Below are 12,539 nucleotides of genomic sequence, written 5' to 3'. Positions count from 1 at the left end.
TGGACTTTAGACAAGACTTTACATAGAGACAAACCCCTCCTCCTCTCCGATTTTTACGATCCTTTCTAAACAGACTGTAACCCTGTAAGTTAACTGCCCAGTCATAGCTTTCATCTAACCATGTCTCGGTTATTCCCACTATGTCAAAGTTACCTGTAGATATTTCTGCTTCTAGTTCTTCCATCTTGTTTGTCAGGCTTCTGGCGTTTGCGAGCATGCAGTTTAGAGGATTTTGTTTTGTTCCAATCTCCTCACTGTGGATTGTTTTAGAAATGTTCTTACCTCCCTTCTGAGTATGTTTTCCTGGGTCGTCTTTGTTCGAGTCTAATGTTTTTCTTCCCGTCCCCTCTTCTTCTAGTTTAACGCCCTCCTGATGAGTGTAGCGAGTCTTCTGGCGAATGTGTGTTTCCCAGGTTTGTTGAGGTGTAGTCCGTCTCTGGCGAGGAGTCCATCATACCAGTAATTCACACCGTGGTCCAGGAATCCAAATCCTTGTTGTCTGCACCATCGTCTTAGCCAGTTGTTTGCATCAAGGATCCTGTTCCATCTCCTGGTGCCATGCCCATCTACTGGAAGGATAGAAGACACCATCGAAAAACACTGTTCGTGACTCATGAGCTCGGTTTTCTAATTGGGACTGCTGATGTGACCAAACGCTGGAAGCTAGGACTACAATTTCTATATAGTTCATATGAACACGAGCAGCAGTATAAATTGTCTTGCAATTATAGTAGTCAAATCACAACAAATGACCATTACTGTACATGAAGCTCTGGTAGAGTGATGCTCTCTGTGCAACACAAGGGCTTTCATGACAGCCTTCAACTTTTACAAGTAAGTCTTCTTGAGATAAGAATGTCCATCTCGATCTCTTGCAAACACCAGATCTGTTATTTTCCGCTTTTAATTAATGAATTATTGACAATATTACACTACATATAGGAAACCAACCATTATTCTAAAGGTGAAAGAATTCTAGAGAACACGTAGGCATCAAGCAAACTTTTGTAAATGCGTATCGACAATGCCCTCTTGTGGTTTGCACTGTTATTCATAGTGTCTGTGTATCAGCAGAACACTTGGCGTTACTTGACCTATTATCAGAAGCACACAGTATGTATTTTTCTAGGCACTATGGTCACCTGTCAATTTATTCAAAGCGTTTTAATTGTATCATCATTGTACTTGTCTTCATAGCACAAGAAAATTATTATAAACTAGACTGTGGCCCGATTCTAACGCATCGGGTATTCTAGAATATGCATGTCCCCGTAGTATATGGACAATGATGATTCCAGAATTCGCGGCAGACTGTGCCCGTCGCTGATTGGTCGAGGCAACCTTTATGACACCATCGTCGCCATGGCAACCATTATGACATCATCGTCGCTGTGCCCGTCTCTGATTGGTCGAGGCCTGGCGGCCTCGACCAATCAGAGGCACGGGATTTCTACGTCGATGCTGTGCCCGTCGCTGATTGGTCAAGGCCTGGCGGCCTCGACCAATCAGAGACGTGGGATTTCCAGGACAGACAGACAGACAGAAAGACAGACAGAAAGACAGACAGACGGAAAAACCCTTAGACAATTATATATATAGATACATTATAGACTCCATAGAGTGCAAAATTGGCTCCAAATGAAGTTATTCTTCTTTGCTGCTATCCTGGTGCACATCATTTATGTCAGAGCCTGGGGCTCACAATCTAAATCGCCTATCAGTATGTCTTTGGAAAAAAAAAAAGTTATATCGGCTCCCCAAGAGCTGGACAATGCCTTGATATAAGGTGCGGTGTAAGGAGACTCCAGACCAGCTTCTGGGTGGAGAATATAGCAGCAAACAGGGAAATTTAGTATCCGTAGGAAAAAGGTAAGTATGTTAAAACATTATTTTATTGGCGACCATTAAAAACAAGGGAGTAAAAATAATGAAAAAAAAAACATACAGAATGGAAGAAAGGACATGGGTTTACACATTACGAGCAACCGCTCTCAGTCTTGGCAATTATATAACTGTCATTCTATATTTTTTTAACTAGTTTTCCACTTTACAGGCACGATCTTATAATTTTCAGTTGTCTCTGAGCTAGTAGGTGGAGAATGGCAGGAGTAATGTCTTCTATACACATGAAAAACAGGCATGAGGGTTTCTTGTTTCATTTGGAGTGATGAGACCAAAATTGAACTTTTTGGCCACAACCATAAACGTTACATGTGGAGAGAGGTCAACAAGGCCTATGATGAAAGGAACACCATTCCTACTGTAAAGTGCGGAGGTGCATCACTGATGTTTTGGGGATGTGTGAGCTACAAAGGCACAGGAAACTTAGTCAAAGTTGAAGAAAAGATGAATGCAGCATGTTATCAGCAAATACTCAGGGCTGCCACTAGAAATTTCGGGGCCCCATACTGGCAAAATTTTCGGGGCCCCCTTGAGACTCCGCCCAGGCTCCACCCCAGCCCCGCCTCCAGGCTCCACCCCACGAACTGTCCACAGTCCCACCGCTCTCTCTTGGAAAATCTCCACTTCTCACCTATCACACATTGACAGTTCCCATTACCAGATCACACATATAGCCGGCAGCTTTTGTTTTGGCCAAAAGATTTTTTAAGCCGCCACCAGAACACGGTTGACACTTTTGGCCGGGCCCTACTCTACTGTAACCTACTAAATATTTGTTAAAATATGCAATACAATTTAGGTATATTTTTATTTATTTTTCAATTTTTAAAATGACCTATAATACTACATACAAGGAACAAATACCACAGCACTATGACCAGATGACATATTACCACCACAGTGATCGAATAATATCACATACAAGGAACAAATACCGCTACACCATGACCAGACCGCATATAACCAACAATGACTGAATACTACAATACTGATCAGTAATAAAAAAAAAAAACCACAATACTATCACCATCAGTGCCATTATGCACAGGAGATCTGTAATTAGTAAGCAGTGTCTGTGTACAGGTAATACAGTGATCACTGGTGACATTACACACAGGAGCTCTGTATATAATATATAGGTAATACAGTGATCACTGGTGACATTGTACACAGGACCTCTGTATATAGTATACAGTGTATAGTGTCAGTGTATAGGTAACACTGACTCACCAGTGACGTCTCTAGGTGAAGTCCTTCATCTTTCATCCAGCACAGACCGCCATCACTTCATCCAGCCAGGACTCGTCTCTGCAGGAAATAAAACAGTTATCTCGAGTTCCGCTTGTAGAACACATTACGTAATTTTCCCAACTTCTACATTACACCACATGAAGAAGGCAACATGGTATCACTCTACACAGTAACAGGACCGCCCCCCCATTTAAAACAGTATACTCAAAAAATAAAATAAATACATCACTGCAATAATAATATCCCTTAATTAGCCCCTATGGTAATATTCGCCATCCTAGCCCCCATGTGTCTCACTCCAGGCTCCAACCATATGTTCTCCCATCCTGCCTTCATGAGTATCCATTCTGCCCCATACGATCTCCCCATCCTGCCCCATCTGTCTCCATTCTGCCCCATCTGTTTCCAATCCTGCCCCATTTATGTCCAGCACTCTGCCCCATCTGTGTACAGCACTCTGCCCAGCACTCTGCCCCATCTCTGTCCAGCACTCTGCCCCATCTCTGTCCAGCACTCTGCCCCATCTCTGTCCAGCACTCTGCCCCATCTCTGTCCAGCACTCTGCCCATCTCTGTCCAGCACTCTGCCCCATCTCTGTCCAGCACTCTGCCCCATCTCTGTCCAGCACTCTGCCCCGTGTCCAGCTTTCTGCCCCCCATGTGTCCAACTTTCTGCCCCCCCGTGTCCAGCTTTCTGCCCCCTCTGTGTCCAGCTTTACTGCCCCCTGTGTCCAGCCTTCTGCCCCCCGTGTCCAGCTTTACTGCCCCCCTGTGTCCAGCGGCCTTCTGCCCCCCTGTGTCCAGCTTTACTGCCCCCTCTGTGTCCAGCCTTCTGCCCCCCCTGTGTCCAGCTTTACTGCCCCCCTGTGTCCAGCCTTCTGCCCCCCCTGTGTCCAGCTTTACTGCCCCACTGTGTCCAGCGGCCTTCTGCCCCCCTGTGTCCAGCTTTACTGCCCCCTCTGTGTCCAGCCTTCTGCCCCCCGTGTCCAGCTTTACTGCCCCCCTGTGTCCAGCTTTACTGCCCCCCTGTGTCCTGCGGCCTTCTGCCCCCGTGTCCAGCTTTACTGCCACCTCTGTGTCCAGCTTTACTGCCCCCTGTGTCCAGCCTTCTTCCCCCCGTGTCCAGCTTTACTGCCCCCCTGTGTCCAGCCTTCTGCCCCCCCTGTGTCCAGCTTTACTGCCCCACTGTGTCCAGCGGCCTTCTGCCCCCCTGTGTCCAGCTTTACTGCCCCCTCTGTGTCCAGCCTTCTGCCCCCCGTGTCCAGCTTTACTGCCCCCCTGTGTCCAGCTTTACTGCCCCCCTGTGTCCAGCTTTACTGCCCCCCTGTGTCCTGCGGCCTTCTGCCCCCGTGTCCAGCTTTACTGCCCCCTCTGTGTCCAGCTTTACTGCCCCCTGTGTCCAGCCTTCTGCCCCCCGTGTCCAGCTTTACTGCCCCCCTGTGTCCAGCGGCCTTCTGCCCCCCCTGTGTCCAGCTTTACTGCCCCCCTGTGTCCAGCGGCCTTCTGCCCCCTCTGTGTCCAGCCTTCTGCCCCCCCGTGTCCAGCTTTACTGCCCCCCTGTGTCCAGCGGCCTTCTGCCCCCTCTGTGTCCAGCTTTACTGCCCCCCTGTGTCCAGCGGCCTTCTGCCCCCTCTGTGTCCAGCCTTCTGCCCCCCCTGTGTCCAGCTTTACTGCCCCCCTGTGTCCAGCGGCCTTCTGCCCACTCTGTGTCCAGCTTTACTGCCCCCCTGTGTCCAGCGGCTTTCTGCCCCCCCTGTGTCCAGCGGCCTTCTGCCCCCCCTGTGTCCAGCGGCCTTCTGCCCCCCCTGTGTCCAGCGGCCTTCTGCCCCCCCTGTGTCCAGCCTTCTGCCCAAACCCCCCCCCCACCCCCCGATCGCCGCTCTCAATAAAAATAAAAAAAAGTTCTACTTACCTGCCGCGCTCCTCTCTCCACGCAGCTGCACCGTGCACTCGCCGGCGACTGACAATGACGTCAGACGCCGGCGACCTGCACGCTGCGGCTGGCGGCTGTTAACTATTGACGTGCGGGCGCGGGCCCGCACGTCAATAGCGTACAGCTGTAGCGCCGGCCGCCGCTAAGGGCCCGGTTCAGCCTGCGGCTGCCGGTAGGGGCCCGGTGAGCAGGTAAGAGGGGGCCCGATGCGGGCCCCCTCTGCTCACCGGGCCCCTTACGCCAGTCACGGCTGTAGTGCCCTGATGGCGGCCCTGCAAATACTAGAGGTAAATTTGCAATCATCAGCCCGGAATATGCGCATGGGAGGAACTTGGACGTTCCAACATGGCAATGATCCAAAACACAAGGCTAAGTCAACCTGTCATTGGCTACAGTAGAACAAAGTGAAGGTTCTGGAGTGGCCATCTCAGTCTCCTGACCTCAATATCATTGAGCCACTCTGGGGAGATCTCAAGTGCGCAGCTCATGCTAGACAGCCCAGTAATTTACAGGAACTGGAGGCTTTTTGCCAACAAGAGTGGGCAGGTTTACAATCTGAGATAATAAAGAACCTCATCCACAACTACCACAAAGACTTCAAGCTGTCATTGATGTTAGAGGGGGTAATACACAGCGTTAAGAAATGGGGTATGTGAACTTTTGATCAGGGTCATTTGGATGTTTTGGGATGTCATTATGAATTAAAAAGAGAAAACAATAGTTTGATAATAAATGGCTTCACGCAACTACTAACCATGAGTGTAGAAAAAGTTTTGGTGTTATCATTCACATTCTCTGAAAAAAGGCCAAGAAAGCAAAAATTCTGCCGGGGTGTAAACTTTTGAGCACAACTGTATACAGACTAGGTACATTTCTAACCTGACCGTGATTTTTCCCTGCCTGACCGCGGAGATTATACAGTGGTGCCCCCACTGAATGTCGGCTTACATTGAATGTCTTAATGTTCACCCTCAACTATACACAGAGTGCATCCCAAAACAACCACAGCAAAACATAATGTACACAGACAGAAAGTGAGATACAAGGACAAAGATGTGTTCACACACTCATACATGAAAGAAAGAAGAAAATAAGAAAATCCCCCACAACAAACTGAAAACCTCCCAGGCGACAAACGTATAATAAAGGAAAGAGTACTGAAGAGGAAGACACACAAACAATCCATAGGAAAAGCGACAGAGATTAACAAGGGAAGATCATCCCTAGCTGAATCTCGAAACACCATCTGTCTTGAAATATAGCTAGCAAAGATGGAGGTCCAAACTGCAGTGCAGGTGACCTCAGGTACAAAGTTTAGGTACTGAAAAACGGTTTGCCTTGCAATTTTTTATGTACAGAAATGTAGTATGAGAGTATTCTACGCCTTCCCAATGAGAAATATCAAGTTAATTTTCTCTCTTTCAATATGAAAGGAAGAAACCTGTTTTTGTGAAACCTGAATAATGACTGAGTAATGACTTTTGGTTCTGTCTTTTGCCTTGGCACACAGCAATATTTGAAACAGTTTTATCATTTGTAATGAACAAGATTGTTGACTTTCAACACAAACGTCATGGATTAATCTTGGTAGTGAGAGATAATTTATAACTGGGAAAAAAGCTCTTTCCCGTGGGAAGGCAAGCTTAATTTATGAATGGTAACAACTCAGTAATAACCTCTGGTGAATTTTTAGTATTACCTCATTCTCGCAGGTCATATGACAGCAGCTGCATGGACTAGTGTCAGGAGAGGAGATCAAGGCACTGCTAGTGGGGCTGTTCTCCATGGGATCGTCCTCCTGAGTCCAATTACTGAGAAAATTATTAATTAAGGTAGAATAAAAAGTGAATTTCAGATGAGATTTCTGAGGGAGGATCTTACGGCTCGTTTTGTTGATTATTTTAGGTATTTGGCTTGTTTAGGTTAGTGAAGATATCAGGTCTAAGCGATGGCTCATTTTGGGTATTTAAAACAAAGCATTCTTCCTTTTATTCGTTGCATTCCAGTAGTCACAATATTTTTATTTCTTTGTTGGCATAGATCTATGAGGGCTTGGTTTTTTAGGATTTGTTGTATTTTTCAGAGGCTCCATTTTGGGGTAAATATAACTTATTTCCTAATTTGTTTAACTCTTTATGGGAAGAAAGAAAAAAATATTCTGCTTTTTTTTTAAATTGAAAGAAAGAAAACTTGTCAGCATGATTTTGTTATGTAAAGTAAATACATGGCTCTAACAGCGCTGTAAGGGCTCATACTCACATGCGAGAAACTCGGAGGAGTCTCGCTCGTCAATACCCAGCACTGCACCCGGATCGGGGCGTGCGGCCGTGTAGCAATACATGCAGCCGCACGCTCCGCTCCTGAGTGACGGCGGCAATGCCGGGTATTAACATGCGGGACTCATCTGAGTTTCTTGTGAGTATGAGCCCTAATACAGATTACATTGATACATTTGGTGAAGAAGTTTTTAGTGGAACCAATTTCTGTTACATAAAGCTATGTTCCCCCTATGAGCTTTTAGTGAGTTTTTGATGTTACAGATTTTCTGCCCTCATTAAGTAAAATAGGTTACTTATGGGTTTTTTTTGTTTTTTTTTGAATACACAGCCTAAAAACATACTAAAAGTTTATTGTGGGAACAAAACCTAATGCTTTTTTATCAGGTTTTTTCCACATTTTGGAAGCTGGAATTACCAAATGAAACAGTGATTTGGGATTTTTTTTTTGTAATATTCACTATTCAGTTTAATTGACAAGTTTTTTAGAGTTGGGTGGAAATTTGAAATCACTCACTTTGCCCAATTTTCCAAAACAGTTAAATTTTCGACAAATACATTTGCAGCAAATCACTATGCAGAAAAGTCTCTAATTGCTAGGAAAAAATATGTGTATAAGGCCGGGATCACACATGCGAGAAACACGTCCGTGTCTCGCATGTGAAACCCAAGCTCTGGCGCCGACACTCCAGAGCGGAGCGTGCAGCCGCATAGGAACACAGGGAGCCGCACGCTCCGCTCCCAAGTGCCAGCGCCAGAGCTTGGGTTTCACATGCGAGACACGGACGTGTTTCTCGCATGTGTGATCCCGGCCTAATAGTGATGAGCGAGTGTGGTTGGATAGGGTGTTGTCCGAGCACGCTCGTGTGCTAACCGAGTGTCTTCAGCGTGCTCGGAAAATATGTTCGAATCCTCACATCTGCATGCCAAAGCCCTGCATGTGTTGTGGCTGTCAAACAGCAACGAGACATGCAACCACGGGGACTCAAACATATTTTCCAAGCACACGGAAGACACTCGGTAAGCACACAAGCATGCTCGGACAACACCCTATTCGACCACGCCCGCTCATCACTAGTGTATAACAGTCTCCTAGGACTGTACTGAACCTGTTTTGAGCTCTTTAATGGTAAAATAGTCTTATTAAAAGAGTTGTCCAGTCTTAAACTACAAGCGTGCAGTCACTCTATGTGACTACATACTTGGAATCCTTACATCATACGCACTGTGCGATGTGAGGATTCTCCAGTGTCGGGTGAGGGCAGTCATGCGTTTTGCTTATTTCCGGTCACATTCCAACTAGGCCAGGGGTGTCAAACTGCATTCCTCGAGGGCTGCAAACAGGTCATGTTTTCAGGATTTCCTTGTACTGCACAGGTGATAATTTAATCACCTACACAAATAATGAGTTGGTGATTAAATTATCACCTGTGCAGTACAAGGAAATCCTGAAAACATGACCTGTTTGCAGCCCTCGAGGAATGCAGTTTGACACCCCTGAACTAGGCTGTATCAATACAATTGCACTGAGTGAAGCCGGATACAGTCTAGATGGCACGTGACCGCAAGTATACAAATCACATACTTGCGGTCGCATCCTTTCCTCTCCAGTTGCCACAGTCACTCCGTGTGACTGCAGACTTATGAATGCCCCGGTGGACACTCTGCGCTGAGGGGATACCCGGGTTTCTGATCTGGGACCGGAGGGTATGTATGCATTATATATACACCCAGCCAGAGCCCAACTAGGGGGCATGACCTCGCTCCATTCACTTGTATAGAGTGAGGCCGTGCCCCATCTAGTGACGTGGCTATCCAGTGGGTGTAGCCAAATAGAGGGCGTGGCCTCGCTCTATATAAGTGTATGAAGCAATTCCACGCCCACTGGATGGACTCTGGCCGGGATTGATGAGTACATTAATCCTAGCTGTTACAGAAGGATCACAAATAGTTGCCCTCCTGCAACGGATCGCACCTGTACAAAAGCTGACTAATTTTACAAGGTAAAAGACCCTTTTTTATGTGCCAAGTTTCCACAGGAATGCTTGATTGAGAATATTACAGAACTTCTTTTTTTTATCTGTGCTACATATTGTATGTTGCATATGTTATAGAAATATCAGTATCAGTTGATATTAGAATCATTCCCTATAGCAGCTAAACCAAAAAAATACATGCAGGGCACTTGCTGTCCTTTCATTCCCTTATGGGCCACAGACAGTGAAGTCCGCATCCTACATGTTTACAGGTCATGAATGGGACACAAGATACATTGCAGTTCTTCAAAAAATAGTATTGTCATCAATACATTATGAAACATATATTGTTAGAATATTAGGACCTGCATCTTAATTTTTTTAACCCTAAGTTCATTATTATGATGTCCATATTTATATACTTAAACTAGATGGTGGCAAAATTCTAACGCATCTGGTATTCTAGAATATGCATGTCCACGTGACGTAGTATATTGCCCAGCCACGTAGTATATTGCCCAGCTACATAGTAAATTGCCCAGCCACGTAGTATATTGCCCAGCTACGTAGTATATTGCCCAGCCACGTAGTATATTGCCCAGCCACGTAGTATATTGCCCAGCCACGTAGTATATTGCCCAGCTACGTAGTATATTGCCCAGTCACGTAGTATATTGCCCAGTCACGTAGTATATTTCCCAGCCACGTAGTATATTGCCCAGTCACGTAGTAAATTGCCCAGTCACGTAGTATATGTTATGACCTGGTGGTTAGGACAATAATGGACCTGGTGGTTAAGAGCACACGGAATGACCTGATAGTTACTAATAATATAGGACGAGCTCTGAGACGTGGGAACTCTGCTGACCGCAATCCCTAATCCTATCACACACACTAGAAATAGCCGTGGATTGCTCCTAACGCTCCCTATGCAACTCGTCACAGCCTAAGAAACTAGCTAGCCCTGAAGATAGAAAAATAAAGCCTACCTTGCCTCAGAGAAATTCCCCAAAGGAAAAGGCAGCCCCCCCACATATAATGACTGTGAGTAAAGATGAAAATTACAAACACAGAGATGAAATAGATTTAGCAAAGTGAGGCCCGACTTACTGAACAGACTGAGGATAGGAAAGGCAACTTTGCGGTCAGCACAAAAAACTACAAAAAGACCACGCAGAGGGCGCAAAAAGACCCTCCGCACCGACTCACGGTGCGGAGACGCTCCCTCTGCGTCCCAGAGCTTCCAGCAAGCAAGACAAAAATCAAAATAGCAAGCTGGACAGAAAAACAGCAAACAAGAGAAAAACAAGCAGGAACTTAGCTTCTGCTGGGAAGACAGGTCACAAGAACGATCCAGGAGTGAACAAGACCAATACTGGAACATTGACAGGTGGCATGGAGCAAAGATCTAAGTGGAGTTAAATAAAGCAGCCGGCTAACGAATTAACCTCGTCACCTGTGGAAGGAAACTCAGAAGCCGCAGCCCCACTCACAACCACCAGAGGAAGCCCATGGACAGAACCAGCCGAAGTACCATTCACGACCACAGGAGGGAGCTTGACAACAGAATTCACAATAGTACCCCCCCCTTGAGGAGGGGTCACCGAACCCTCACCAGAGCCCCCAGGCCGACCAGGACGAGCCAAATGAAAGGCACGAACCAGATCGGCAGCATGAACATCGGAGGCAAAGACCCAGGAATTATCTTCCTGACCATAACCCTTCCACTTGACCAGGTACTGGAGTTTCCGCCTCGAAATACGAGAATCCAAAATCTTTTCCACCACATACTCCAACTCCCCCTCAACCAACACCGGGGCAGGAGGATCAACGGATGGAACCACAGGCGCCACGTATCTCCGCAACAACGACCTATGGAATACATTATGGATGGCAAAAGAAGCTGGAAGGGTCAAACGAAACAACACAGGATTGATAACCTCAGAAATCTTATACGGACCAATGAAATGAGGCTTAAACTTAGGAGAGGAAACCTTCATAGGAACATAACGAGACGACAACCAAACCAAATCCCCAATACGAAGTCGGGGACCCACACAGCGCCGGCGGTTAGCGAAACATTGAGCCTTCTCCTGGGACAATGTCAAATTGTCCACCACATGAGTCCAAATCTGCTGCAACCTATCCACCACAGTATCTACACCAGGACAGTCCGAAGACTCAACCTGCCCTGAAGAGAAACGAGGATGGAAACCAGAATTGCAGAAAAACGGCGAAACCAAAGTAGCCGAGCTGGCCCGATTATTAAGGGCGAACTCAGCCAAAGGCAAAAAGGACACCCAATCATCCTGATCAGCAGAAACAAAGCATCTCAGATATGTTTCCAAAGTCTGATTAGTTCGTTCGGTTTGGCCATTTGTCTGAGGATGGAAAGCCGAGGAAAAAGACAAATCAATGCCCATCCTAGCACAAAAGGCTCGCCAAAACCTCGAAACAAACTGGGAACTTCTGTCCGAAACGATGTTCTCCGGAATGCCATGTAAACGAACCACATGCTGGAAAAACAATGGCACCAAATCAGAGGAGGAAGGCAATTTAGACAAGGGTACCAAATGGACCATCTTAGAGAAGCGATCACAAACCACCCAAATGACCGACATCTTTTGAGAGACAGGGAGATCCGAAATAAAATACATAGAGATATGCGTCCAGGGCCTCTTCGGGACCGGCAAGGGCAAAAGCAACCCACTGGCACGAGAACAGCAGGGCTTAGCCCGAGCACAAGTCCCACAGGACTGCACAAAAGAACGCACATCCCGCGACAAAGACGGCCTCCAAAAGGATCTAGCCACCAAATCTCTGGTACCAAAGATTCCAGGATGACCAGCCAACAACGAACAATGAACCTCAGAGATAACTCTACTAGTCCATTTATCAGGGACAAACAGTTTTTCCGCTGGGCAACGGTCAGGTCTATCCGCCTGAAATTTTTATAAACAGAACATCAGTAAAAGTTATCTATCCAAATAAATAATGGCGACTCAAATCATAATCAAATATCCAAGGAGAACCAAGAGTCAAATACACTGCCGAGACTAATATAACCAATTAAAATAATATTTATTGAAAATTATACAAAATATGTTAAAATTTGTACCACATATGTAATAACAAGTGATAAATCCGTAAGTACATAAATACAACAGATCCCAGATCGGACCACCATCAAATATACAACATA

Source organism: Ranitomeya imitator, chromosome 2 (genome assembly GCF_032444005.1).
Source record: "Ranitomeya imitator isolate aRanImi1 chromosome 2, aRanImi1.pri, whole genome shotgun sequence".
In the NCBI taxonomy this organism is placed as follows: Eukaryota; Metazoa; Chordata; class Amphibia; order Anura; family Dendrobatidae; genus Ranitomeya; species Ranitomeya imitator.
Note: the sequence above shows the minus strand (reverse complement) of the source record.